This window comes from Crotalus tigris, unplaced genomic scaffold, assembly GCF_016545835.1.
Source record: "Crotalus tigris isolate CLP2741 ecotype Arizona unplaced genomic scaffold, ASM1654583v1 scf7180000017550.10884619, whole genome shotgun sequence".
Taxonomy (NCBI): domain Eukaryota; kingdom Metazoa; phylum Chordata; class Lepidosauria; order Squamata; family Viperidae; genus Crotalus; species Crotalus tigris.
In genome coordinates, this window is record NW_024096468.1 from 807,496 (window position 1) to 822,227 (window position 14,732).

Below are 14,732 nucleotides of genomic sequence, written 5' to 3' on the forward strand. Positions count from 1 at the left end.
ATTTAAAATTCAAAACTTAGATGCGTAAAATAAGCATTATGAATTATTTATATGAAGGCTTGGTCACTGTGTTTAGGAGCACAGATAATATTACAAATGTAGAAGTATTTATTTAGATTCAGTGATGTACTGTAAGCATAGACTAAACACATTTCGGAGAGTTTTATTATGATAACTATGAAGCAACCTTTAACTCTCTTTAACTTTACCAATTTAGAAATGTACCCTATGGTCAATTGTTGAGGACCACTAAAAATATTGATCCTGGAGTTTGTTTAGGACTCAGACATAATGGAACATGACCTCACTTAAAACAATTTCCAATCATAGTTTTATTTTACCAATTATAAACTAAAGCTATATAAATAAACTTTCCCATTCTGTTTACAAATGCCAGTTGAGATTACAAGAATTGCAGCCTAATATTTCTGTAAAGGACCAGGCTGAAGAAAGCTAAGGGGGGGGGGGAAATACCCTTTTATTTAGGGTGCTGCAAAGGGAACTTGGTGGTTCCTTCGGAAAAACAGCTTCAAAGATCCATATATCCCTGTTTGTCCACAATACTATCTTATCTTATTGTAATTATAAGGCTGTAAACCTCAGGCTTTTACCTTCAAAATTTGTGTATTTCACTGCATATACCATATACAACAGAGCTCTGCTGTGCATTATATAGTCAAAGCTAAAAACAACAGCAGAGTCAACGGAGCTCTCAATTGTAACACATCTTATGGTAATGAGAAAACTCACTGGCAAGCCCCAATGGCTGCAAAATAGTCACTCTGACCTATTAATTAATCCAAAACAGGACCCTTTAGAAATCATCATTGACAGAATTAACTACTGTAATCTATCAACATAATGACTGATACATAAATTGGTCATGAAAATCTATCTGCAGCATGTTCAACACTGTCACCTGATCAAGGGTGAGAGGCAGTTAGGCCAGCAACAACTGCAGTGTGCATTTTGCACAGTACAAAAAAACCAACCAGCTTCCGTTTTACTTTACATTCTAAAGTAAATATTTGAATATTTGAACTTAGTTATTCTAAATGACATCACTAAGACATGTCAGGCAAAGGGGATTCTGACTTTGGGAGCAAAACATTTATCTCTCAAATCAATAGCAGAAATTGCTTGAGGAAACTGGGCTGTATTTGCAAGACATGGAACAAGAGAGAAACATACATCCAACAAGATATCAGTAGCTATCGTAAAGCAATTGGAAGGCAAGCAGGAGGAAGCAGAGCTGATCCACAACAATTGTTAAATGATTGTTAGCCTACCCTATAGAACAAAACAGTTTCTGTTTTTAAGAAGCCTGGAGTGATCACATTCCTCCTCCACTGACTCCTTACTGACACAGACCATATATTAATGGTATTGATTGTCCCTTCAGGATTTCTCTCACCTGTTCATATAATAGCTCTCCTATAATGCAAAATGTTGTACAGATTGGTTATTTCAGCCGTGATTGAAAGATAAGGAATTCCCTGGAAATTAACAACTGGCTGTGTGCAGGGAATAGAAACAGATGTGTGAAATGCATTTTGCATCATCAACATTATTAGTGTACTTATCTGCATCAGATATGGCTCAAGCTATTTTCCTGCTTTAGACGAAAAAATATTTTCTCATCCCCGTTTTCTATTTTCTATAATAGGGAGAAGAAAAATTATTTTTCCTCTTCAGTGATTTTTCTGATTGTTGCAGCCCTTTCATAGTTCTATGGAAGCAAATGGAGCCAAGGGAAAGGACCATCAGCCCATTCCTTATATGGGGAGAGGGGGTAAAGGGAATGACAGTAGGAAATGAGCATGGCTGAAGTATCTATCAACATGGATGCCTTAAAATGTTTCTCAGTTTGATGTCCTCTAGATACTTTAGAATGCATACTGTCTTGGACAATTAAAAAAATATAGGAGACATCAAGTTGTACAACGAGGATTGGAATTTGTTATCCCCCAAGAACTAAAACAGGGATTGTTCTTCCTCCTAGATGATTTTTGAAATGAGTTTAAAGCCTCTGGGATCAATCATGCTAAGCAGCTTGTCATACTAACTCTAGTCAGGAATATGCATATGACTATAAATCTATTTCATTTTAACAGTACATGTTGTTTTCATCAAATCAGTTTTTAAGAACTACACAAAACCCTCACAACTGAATGATTTTCTTTCTTCAATACACTATATTATAGATGCATTTTTATATTCTGCTTATGTAGATGATTTTTGTATTCAAATGATCCAAGATTTGTTTCTATACAACTCTTCCTAATGTGTACTTTACTGAAATGTATCTACCCCAATTTATTTTTTTTCATATGCAACTTTCTCATATATAGTCTGATGTTATGTACAACTTTCATATCTAGATATTCCAAGCTGTTTTGTATTTTACCTTCACAAAGAAATATTGTTTCTTTAAAAAAAAAAATCCAGCAAAGGAGGAATGCCAGCAGACTCAATTCGCTGTTGATCTTCCCACTATGATGATTAACACTCTATATGGATTAGGAAATTTTCTATAAAAATAAATCTATGTTCAGCATTTTATTGATGCCACAGGAGAATTACCAAATGTTAGATGCTGATTTGCCAAGCAGTGGTTTATCAAACAGCTACCAAATGATGGGTTGTCAAATGCTGCATTTTGCCTACTAGGAGTCTATGCCATCTCTTCCCTTAATAGCAATAGCAATAGCACTTAGACTTATATACCGCTTCACAGTGATTTACAGCCCTCTCTAAGCAGTTTACAGAGTCAGAACATTTCTCCCAACAATCTAGGTTCTCATTTCCTTCAGAACGATGGAAGGCTGAGTCAACCTTGAGCTAGTCAAAATCAGACTCCTGGCAGTGAGCAATGAGTTAGCCTACAATACTGCATTCTAACTACTGCACCACCACGGCTCCAGAAAAAAGTAAATAGTAACCCCATCAGACAAAATAATGAATCTGTTATGTTATGGGCCAACTAAATATGTTGTGATCTGGATAAGACCCTAAACAATAGCTCAGAATTTTAAAAAATGTTAGTAATTACTATTTCATTCTTTAGTAAAATTAATGAGAGAACAGGAGTTTAAAAAAATTACACTGGGGTGCTAATTCGTAGTTCCAGCTCTCAAGAGCAATTTCTTTCTGTAAGATGCATGGTGAAATATCTTCTGTGCAAGAACCATTATGCTAAAATACTAATGTCATTATTTTAAGAAAGTAAACTTTCACACCCAAGTGCTTTTTACTGAGTTGAGCCAAGTGGCAAGTTTAGACCTCTGAGTTTTCTTACCACAGTATAACCATGATCAACACTCAGTTGAGAAAGATGCAGAATTCGTAAATGTCAATGAACAACTTTTTGTCCAGTCCCATTATTTTTCAAGTTACAGAAAACAAGCATAAATAATATGTGGGGGAGAGGGTGTTGCTATTTATCAGCTTGATCAATTGATTGATTGACTGATTGATTGATGTGGAGTGCAAAATAACACATCCTTACTATTAATTCCAAAGCCAAGGAAACTGATGAACAATGAACTTCAAATGAAGTTGTTAGATTGTCCTCTTTCTTCAAAGAACTCACCAACTAATATTTTTTTAACTTATAGAGAGAGGAAAGAAAGGGGTGATCCCACATCAGATGTGGAACTTTCACACTTATTTTTGGGTCTAAATGTTCCAGTCATTGCAGTTAGGAAGAACGTTACCTTAATTATGGATTCCCTTCTTAAACAGGAACAAAGAATTAAAGAATTTAATTATAATTTTGATTAAAGAATTTCAACTGGCAGGGTTTAGGAAAAGGACCTTCTTTGCTGATGCCCCAGCCCTATGGAACGTCCTGCTTCCAGAAGTGAGACAGGCCCATACTTGTCTGGCCTTCCAGAAGAACTCAAGACCTGGCTCTACCAACTGGCATGGGAGTCTAAGAGTGGGATGTAACCCTGGGGATGCTTGAGAGCTTGTGAACATTTCCTCTACCTTTCTAATCTTTCTAAGCTTTTTAACTTGTTTTTAATTCTGTTTTTAACTTTGTTGTTACCTATGTCTTTTTTATAATATAATAATAATAATAAAGTTGGAAGGGACCTTGGAGGTCATTTAGTCCAACCCCTTACTCAGGCAGGAAACCCTATACCATTTCGGACAAATGGCTGTCCAGTTTCTTCTTAAAAACTTCCAGTGTTGGCGCATTCACTGCTTCTGGAGGCAGGTTGTTCCACACTGGTTAATTGTTCTCACTGTCAGGAAGTTTCTCCTTAGTTCTAGGTTGCTTCTCTCCTTAGTTAGTTTCCACCCGTTGCTTCTTGTCCTGCCTTCAGGCACCTTGGAAATTAGCTTGACTCCCTCTTCTTTGTGGCAGCCCCTGAGATATTGGAACACTGCTATCATGTCCCCCCTCGTCCTTCTCTTCATTAAACTAGACATACCCAAATCCAGCAACTGTTCCTTATGCGTTTTAGCCTCCAGTCCCCTAATCATCTTTGTTGCTCTTCTCTGTACTCTTTCTAGAGTCTCAGCATCTTTTTTATATCATGGCTGCATGGCTTTTAATTGTATACTTATCAGAGTTACTTGGGTGAGATAAGCGGTATATAAATTTGATAAATAAATAAAATAAATAAAACTTTGCAGATGTGCTTTCAAATGGTTATAATGACCATGGAAGAATTATGATACAGTTTCTCTATTGCTAAAAGCATTTCCCAAATACATCTAGAATTTGGCTTATAAGAATATCTAAACAAAATTGCATATATAAAATAAATATAAAATAAAATAAATACATAAATTCAGATGAATGTGGCACTTTTACAGCTATGATCACCCTAAAAATTGGATGAGCATCAAAACACTATTAGAATTAGACCTTCCTTTACTTGCCAGAAGAAAACAGTGTTAAAACTAGGTTTTAATAATGTGATTTTAATATACTATAGCACTGATTTCCAAAATACTGCTACAGTGGATTTTCAACTTTGCAAACCAGTTGGCCACTTAACAGCTATTGAAAGGTACTGCTCCTATTATCACACAAATGTCCTAAGACTGGGACTTTCTGACTCATGACAGGCACAGTTAGCAAAAGATTGTTTGGTCAGTACTCTGATAATGATCTCAAATGGATTTGTTCATGTAGTATTTGGGGAAAAAATATCATACTAAATATCAGTTGAGTTGTGACTGCAAGACAGCTAGAATTTGTGTTCTGTTTTGTTTTCCTATCTGTAGGAAATGAACTGACCAAGTTTACCCATCATTATGGAAGAGGTCTAACTGCTCAAATGGTATCAAAATGCAAGCAATCATTGTGAATATTTTTAAGACCTGTATATGAAAATGCCTCCCTTCCCATCAGAATAAATCTAGATGATTATGAGAGCCTGAGCAATAACTCTAAAAGGCAATCCATTTCAACTCACTTGAGACCAGTAAAAATAAGCAAACAAAACAGCCTTGGAAAAGGTTCGCTTTTCTCAATGAAACATGTCATTTCATACCAAAAATAGAGTACTACAGGTTCAGATTATCAAGCATAACAAAAATATTTTATTTACTTGCAGCTAGGATTCTGTCTAATGAAATTGTAAATGCATAAAAAAGTACCCAAAATGATGAAGTCATTTTCTATGGCTGGAGGCCTTTTTTATGAGTGCATATATTTAAGCCCTACTACAAGTTTCATCAAAACTTTTGCAGAACATTGCAATTTCTAGCTTTAATTTCTTCAGCATTCCACCCATCATCCATCTAATCCTCTCTTCACCCCCAAACACTGTCACTTGTGTATCTAGCACAAAAAGGTGACATTAAATATAGAGCCTCTGTGTTCAAGTTCCATTTAAAGACTCTTTGGGCTTGATCTTCAGAGAACATCAAGGTACTGCATCATTGGTCAGAACCACAGAACCACATATTAGATATCAATTTAGTTTCTTGGCTTCCTAGAAACAAAGTTGTTGATATTTAAAAGACCTTGGTATATCTTTAGCTGAATATATTGGCCTTCTTCTGTTGTTTTCTCCCAGACTCCTGGTCAGTCTGTACAATAGCTGTGGGTTATTCTTCTTTTCATGTGCCTCTCACTGTCAACCAGGAACCAGATATTATCAAAATGTGTGTCACATCCAGAACTGTCAAAATACAATTAACATTTAAAAACCCAGCTCAATCCAGCCAACGCAGTACTTTGAATGGCATTGTGCTTCACCATCAGAGACCTGTGTGTGACAATCAAAGAGGGGATTGTGTTGAGCTTCCAAAGTAACTGGCAAGGGGAAGAAAGGTGAGATTGGTTGTACAATAGAGTGCATTTGCTTCATTAGAGCCCACTCTAGCAATCTGAGTGAGATGCCTTAAAATCACATTTGTCCTTCGCTCTGCAGGCTGTGTTTGTCTCCTCCAATGTTTGCAGCAAACTGCAGACATTTATCAAATAATGCAAAAAGGCTTGCTGAAGTCGACTGTGGAGAATCTGATTTCTTAGACAGCCAATCATGGCTAAGGTGGAGGAATGAAGGGAAGTGGGGAGAGAGACAGGATGAAATACTCAAAGATAATTCAGTCCCATCAACAAATGGCTTGCCATAAGCAGCACATAATGCAATATTTATCATTCACAGAAATCAATACAGTTTCATCATGGACAAACAAGAAGGATTTGAACAAATCACCTCTTGACCTCATCACTTGAAGGATGGGAGCAGGCATAGGAAGACAAGATGATACGGCGGGGCTGTAAACAACTAACAGTGCTGAATACAATATCAAAGTAACATCCAGCAACGGAGCAATGTCAGTTTCCCCTGGGTAGAATAATTTGTTTCATGATTCCAGAAAATTACATTTAATCGGAATGCTAAGCTTTTTATGAAAGCTTCCACAGCTGAAAATAGGATAACACTCATAGCAACCTTGCACTGTTGGTTAAAATGTAAGGATTTTATGTCATATATTCGCTCAGTAAAAGAAAGCTGCCTGGGCATCCATCTCTCACTGCAGTCAAGAAGCAGCAGCCTCTGTATAGCAGAGGCCCGGGGAAACCTCCAGATGTCTGAACTTCAATTCTCTAGGTTCTTGGCAACTCCAGGGAACTCTGGGAACTGAAATTAACAGATCTGAAGAGTACCATGTTGGCAAAGTCACTGCTACAAAAAGAAAGGGAGGGAAGTAGGGAAGGATTGGAGAGGGTGGACGCAGCCTGGGGGGAATGGGCAGGTGGTACCAATGGTTAGGAATTTATTTTAATTGTATTTTGTATGAATAAATGGAAAATAAAAACTTTTTAATAAAAAAAGAAAGAAAAATGAAAAAGAAAGGGAGTGGCATCATCCTTTACCTTCCTTATAAGAAGCTAAAAGAACATTCTGGTCACTGGTGAATTATAGTAGATCTAAAATTGCTGAACAATTGTAGTTCTCAACCAGTCCAGTCAAGCAGTATTATATAAGTGTTTCTCAACCTTGACAATTTTAAGGCATATGGACTTCAACTCCCAGAATTCCACAGCCAGCTAGTCTATTTTTCATTCTATAATGAATTATTTGTTATGTAAAACCTGAGAAGCCTCGACATGATAGTTGATGTCATTGCCATTTGGATTTTTCCCTGAAATGTGAAGCTGAAAGATAGAGGAGTGGATAAATTAATTATTATTCTTAATTAATGAGTTAATGGCCACACTTTTAATTCAAGACATGCAGAACAAGAGTCAGTTGCAGTAGAGACTTGGCCAAATGCCCCACTGAAATTGAGTTTCTACTTCACAGAAATGTCCCAAAATTCTTAGCAATATGCAAGGGCTCTATTGTGAAAATTTAAAGAGTTTGTAAAAGAATTCAGAAGTCATTTTGAGAAAACAATGAGAGAACGATTATAGAGAGACTTGTGAAAGTGTCAGCACAATCCAAAGAAGCCTGAGAAAGAAACTCCAAAAAAAAAAAAAACCACTTTGATTTTGTTTAGTACAAAATGGGACAGAGAGAAACTGGAACAGGCTTTCAAGAATATGTTACCAGACACCACAACAATAAAATAGCATTCCTGAACTCCCTGTGTTACCTGTTTCTTGACTTGACTTCTCTCACTTTTTTCTTTGATGTTCTCTAAGGTGATCTTTAAATTCCTCTATAACTTTCTTCCTATGTATATTGACAGAAGTCAATAGAAATAGATTTTTATTTAAATCCATTTACTGAATGTCATAGTCATGCCAGTTCTTTCCCTAAAATGCAGTCTTGTTCATACAAAATAGTTCTGTTACTTGCTTCAATCAGAAATGACATAGGGTATCTTCTTGTGGAGATGATTGCACTCTAACTTGGAGTCATTTTCAGTTAGGCCTATTTTTTAATAAATATATTAGTCACCCTCTTAAAAGTCTAATATCATACCAACTCTAAAGAAGTTTGTCTATCAAGTGAGTCATTGTAACATTGGAGTTAGGAGTCATTAACCACTGATATCTTTAATAAAGCAGACATTGCAAACGTATTTCTAGAACAAAAATAATTGTTTACTCATCTGAAGGCACATGCATTCATTGGAAATATGCTACCAAACCCAGGCATGGTATCAAACTAAGTACTAGATATTTTTGGACTGTTACTGATAGAACTTTTAAAAGTATTTTTCAAAATTGCTTTAATATAAGCTGGGAATAGGCATTTTAATTCATCATACTGAAATATTGGCAAAATTTTAATATGGTGCAACATCTACAGAATCAAACCCATAAAAAATTCAGATGGCTGAGAAGGAAAAGAACACAGGAGAATGATAAATGTACAAAAAGTTCAGAAAGCAGCCTTTGGAAGCCTTTCCCTTTAAAGCACACTAGGAAGGAAGGAAGGAAGGAAGGAAGGAAGGAAGGAAGGAAGGAAGGAAGGAAGGAAGGAAGGAAGGAAGGAAGGAAGGAAGGAAGGAAGGAAGGAAGTCTTTGAGGTATCAAAAAAGTCCATAATTAAGTACTGGGGAAGTAGTGGTGTTTTATTCAAAATCTGTGTCACACAACAATAAATAACTAAACTTTAAAAGTCCTCTCCTCAAAAAGGGGAAAGGAAAAAATGCTGAAATGCTGAGCAAAAGAATGAAAAAATATTGCTAAAAGAAAAGAAAAAGAAACCTTATCTTGTTCTCTGTTAAATAGGAAAAAATAAGAAAATGGAACTTCAGTTATTACCAACCATTAAAGCTGCAACAGTTTTTACCTTTAGAAAATACAGTGATATTCTCCAGCAAAATCCTCCAGCCACATCCATCAATACACATAGCTTGATCAGTTTAAGATGGGTGCCTTAGCACGGCATATTCAATATTCAATACATTACTGTGTTCCAAGCTGCAGATAAATACAGATATGGATTGCAAATAACAGTAGCCTAATATCACAGACCCAAACAGTAGAAAAATGTGTGGGGGGGGTGTGGGTGTGTGAGTGTATCTATATTTGTTTATATGAGCTGTACAGTCACAGGAATCACTAACATGATGCTGCCAAAAAGTATCCTCTAAAGAAAATGAATGGAAATGTCTTTCCCTTAATTTCTCCCCTTCACCTGAAAAACCTGCTTTGAAAGCTAGGGATCCTTCTGAATTGAGTCAGCAGCTGCAACAGAGACAAAGGGAGAGGCTTGACAGAAATAATGACTTTAGAACTCAATACTGTAAAATGTTAGCCATTTACTTTGAGGGTTGAAAAAGGGATCATTTGGTTTATAATCTTGGTGGTTTATCCCTATAGGATGAGTTGGGAGGAGGACATTTAGAGCCATACAAAAAGACTTCTTTTTCCCTCATATTCAAGCAGCAGTTTTCATTTACTGCAGGGGTCTTCAAACTTGGCCCTTTTATGATTTGTGGACTTCAACTCCCAGAATTCCTCAGCCAGACAAGTCATAAAAGGACCAAGTTTGAAGACTCCTGATTTACTGTTTGTTGATCACTTTGAGATGCCACAGTCAGGTTGCTGCTTTGTTAAGGCCCCAATATAAGGATAGAGCTAAAGTGAACTTTCATAGGTCCAAGACTAAGGAAGATCATTTACTGTCAGGATAGAAATGAAGAAGCTTCCAAAACAACTAATTCTATAGAAAGAAGATGGAAAAATGGCAGCTGTGGGCATGAAGGAGTGGCTGGGGTGCAGAAGAATGGAGCAGCAACCATGCAGTTGCTCCTGCAAATCCATTCTTGGCATAACCATAGTTGCTGAACTTCACCACACTAAGGTATGGTATGTCCAGCAACAGCAGGCTGCCAATACAGCAAGTTAAAATGGGAAAGGATGTTTCCCCACAAGAAGTCAGAAGATATTCCTCAGGCCTTTTATATTCTGTGTTCTCACACGCACCACCTCATTAGATATCTCCCGCCTATCATTGTGCTCTATGAAAGGGCACAGGGGTGTGTAAGAAAGCATAAGCAAGCCCAAGAGTTGCCATGACAGGCTCCTTTAAAGCAGGGACCCATTCTCTCCAGAGATGTGACTCATAAACTTATCTTTTCACATTCTGCCTAGCTGGCTGAGGAATTCTGGTAGCTGAAGTCCACAAGTCTTAAAGTTGTCAAGTTGCAGACCCCTGGCCTAGCAAGCTAGAGGGGCCACAAGGAGAAATCCTGGGAGATGCTGTTTTCATCAACTCCATGGTTTACATTCCTCTGCAAGTGCTGGAGGTCACCAAAGCTCACTAAAGAATGCTTAGCCAAGGTCTACTTGACAGGCTGCGGGGTTGCCCAGAATTAAAGAAGAGCCCACTTAGCTGGTGGACAGCTGTTTCTTCTAAACAGCTCATTCCCATCGTAGGCAGGTTTCTGGAGAATTTTGATTCAGACAGACAACAGTTGAATTTGTCCTTCCCTCCTACCCCAACCCAGTTTTTGTTCAGAGAAAAAACCTGTCAGGGACTGCTAGTACATCATTTATGCTTCTTCCAGTCAGCCAAATGAAGGAATTCATTTTTCTGACCCTAGAGAAACTGGAAGAAAAGTAGAATAAACAGCGGTAGCTTCTCAAAAGATAGAGGAAGTCAAAAGTCATAGGGTTGTGTGAAAATTCAAATAAAAAATCCCTGAGAGTTGCAATAGCACTTGGTGAATAATCTTAACACATTTATTCACCTGAATACATGTGATCTTCGCACATGCTCTTACCTGTTATAAAAGGACAAAGTTGTGTGCCAATAAAATCAAATCAACTCAGTTCCTTCACCAGGGTGAAATGGCAAAGATTAATAATTATATCACATGGAGGCACATTTGCCTCGAAAGCATTTGTGACGGGGAAAAAAAGAATGGGGAATTTTCTGAATGATTCTTGTAAATGTTTAATTAACTTTTAAGATGACCCAAGACGCTTTGTAGTTGCCCTTTGGGATGTTGTCACCACAGAGCAAATGTGGTCACCCCTTTTGCATACTGCTGACATGACCAAGAATTAGAATAAGGGGTGATATTTTGCAATAGTGGAAGCAATAACACAGCCACGAGAAGACTCATTTGCAAAGACTGGTGCAAGTGAAAATTAGATGTGATTGTCTGCTTTAATAAAATCACTAAATATATACTTATTCAACATGCAGTGAGAGATCACCATCAAACTGCTGTGTTGTTTGGGTACCTTGTGATGAGGGCAAAGCTGTCTTTGACCTTTGACAGCAGATGAACTAGCCCCAGGGCAGGGCATATAGAGAAGGAAATGGCATTGTGATTCTGTCACCCTCAAGGAGAATTTCAGCAGACAAAGATTCCCTTGACATTAGTTACACCCCAGTCCTACTGACACATTCATTTTGTTAATGATTACATGTGCCCCGTCTTCTTCCTGAGAAAACAGATTGTATTCAGAGATCATTAGATGGGTGCCATCAAGTCAAGATCAACTCGTCATCACTGCACTAACACTCACGATCTCCAATATCCTCTACATTTACTCGCAAATTTCCTCTTGCTGATTTCCATTCATTGGAACAGGTATCCCGATGGCTGCACTTATTGTAAAAGAGAGAAAAATTGCAGAGAATGTTTGTTGCACCTTTCTGTTTTCTGAAGGAGCAGAACGTATTTCCATTTTCCAACACTCCCCTCTAGTGACAAAATTATATACTGGAAGAAAAAAAATACTTTTCACAGTTTTTTGTTTTGAATCAGATCCATGGTCCAGCTCACTTAGCCTTTCAAGACCTGATGCTTGCTGGATGCATTGGACCATCTAATAGCAACAGTAATTGCAATACATTTGTTGAGTCTTCTCGAAGTATCCAGAGATCTGTCATCTAAGAGAAGGAGAATGCTATTCTCTTCTGAACTGGCAATAGAATGAGTTAAGAGAAGGATATTAAATCAACTTGAGAACAGCACAGAAGCATATAAGGGATTTTTTTTCCCTTAGTTCTTCCAACAAAAAGGAGTACTTCTTCTGAACAGTGATGCTGTTCAATCTTCTTTCTAGTAGAGAGGGTGGTAAAACATTGTAATAGTCAAGGATAAGCACCCTTCTGTGTGACATAGAAAAACAATTAGAGAATGGCCTCCCAAGCAGGCAGAGGTGGCAGATGGATGTTGTAATGCAAGTCCCCTCTCCCCTTGATCATGTCTCATTTTCAAAAAGAGACATCCCATTGTAATGCTTCATCAGCTATTTTGCTAATTTGGGTTCTCCCTGGGCAGTTGATGCTGATATTGAATATATACATATTCAAAACAGAAAAAAGAGAATGAGCATCTGTAGCTATGCTTATATTTATCTACTGATAAAGTATATGTCTTTTGTTAAATGAAATATATAAACAGTAATGCAGTCAAAACATCTTTCATTATTATGCCAACTAATGTATGAATAGACCTATCAGAAGCTGGCAACATTTTAAATATGGCCTCAACTCAAATGTTTGCCTACCTTGACAAATCTGGATGTGTAGGGATTACAACATTCAGAATGTCAAACATATCTGAAGATTGCTAGAATACTTCTTGTCAAGCCAGCAATAAATCTCAACTCTCCAACCATTTATTGTAATCCGTATTCAGGAATTATTTTACAGCAGAAACTCACAGACAGTTGCCTATGTCAGTTACCTTTTTCAGACAAGATAAAATCCATAAACACACACACCACACACACACACACACACACACACACACACACACACACACACACGTTTTATATTCTGGACCTTCTCTTTCTGCCTTTTGAATCAATAGAAACCTGTTCATTCACTTCTCAGCCTTGAAACTGGGGAACTCCACTGAATGTTTATTTTATAATTTAGTCTAGCCTGAGAACTATTGGACTCTGCCTCATTAACTTCATTTCTTACTGTTACCAGTTGGGAAGGAAGATATTTATAGGATACATCTCGCAATTTTGATTCAGAGCTGCCTTTTTTTATGGGCACATATGAATGATACAACCTTCCTGTCGTCTGTAACCCACAGCCAAGGCCAACAACTGTTTTTAATTGTCTCCCAATAAAGTGATTTGCATCACTTTAATATCAGCCATGGTGACAATGTGATTTCAGACTGGGATCTGTCTAGCTCTTATTGGCAGTTCCTTCCCTCTCCATCTTCCCTCTATGACCATTTTTAATTGTACTGCTGGATTAGCATGACATCAGAAGAGGAGCAACAACCCTGAGTATCTTAGCCATTTCATCCCAATGGGATTGGCCCATCCTATTCCCTCCAGCAAAAGAGGCCTTCTTCAGATCTCATCTGTCAAAGAATTTCTGCTGGCAGGGTCCAAGAGAAAAGACTTTCCTGCTGTGTCCCCACCCACTGAATTACTCTCCGACTGGAGGTCCCAGCCTCCTGGCCTCCCAAAAGAGCTTTAAAAACTGGCTCTAATGGCTGGCCTGGGACCCAGATAGGGGGTGCTCTCTGCTGGGAATGGCTGATGGCACGGAGAAATGATCCCTACCTCAGTGTCGTCTGTCCTCTTGGTTTTTAGTCTCTATTTAATCTTTCTGAATTTTAATTGTTTTATGTCTGTCATGATTCTGATAGATGAGACCAGTAAAAGCAGAACTCCAAGGCAAAAGGTTTCCTTAAGGAACATATTTATTGGCTACAAAGTATTGGCACAGTCAAAAGTGAAACCAAGTCTGGAGTTCCCTCCCAAGCGTTGCAATATTACAAAGTTGAACTTTCCGCTCCAGCACTATGTTATTAATCACATTCCCCAATAGAATACTTTGGCGGACTTTCTAAGGGAAGGCTCAGCCCGCCAAAAGTCAGGCAGCAATGACCTTGGTTCCCATGGGACAATTCATTGTTTAGTCTAACCTTAAAACCACTCATCCTCCTCCTTCCCAGTACTGTGGCAACCGAAAACAAAGCAAAAATGGCTTCAGCCAAGATCGTTGCAGTGTTAGCAATGTCATCTTTTTATCTTTTTGTAAAACTGCCTAGAGTCCTTTACACAGTGAAATGGCAGCATATAAATTTAACAAACAAATAAACACCACAGTTGCCACCACAGTAAACCAGGATCTTTCTAAAATAAGTCCATCAGACTCATGGAGAAATAAATGCTCCAGGGAAAAGTCATTCTGCAGGAAACTACATTGCATTACTCTTGTGCTTGTCGAATGAGGTGCCTATGGTTATTTGTTTTGAGTGTGGTCTGATAACAGATTGCTATGCAGGAGTCATCATCTATTGCTTTCTTGAGCAATAGCAGTCAGATCAGGACCTCTCTAAACAGCTTCCTCATACGAAGCTTGGGT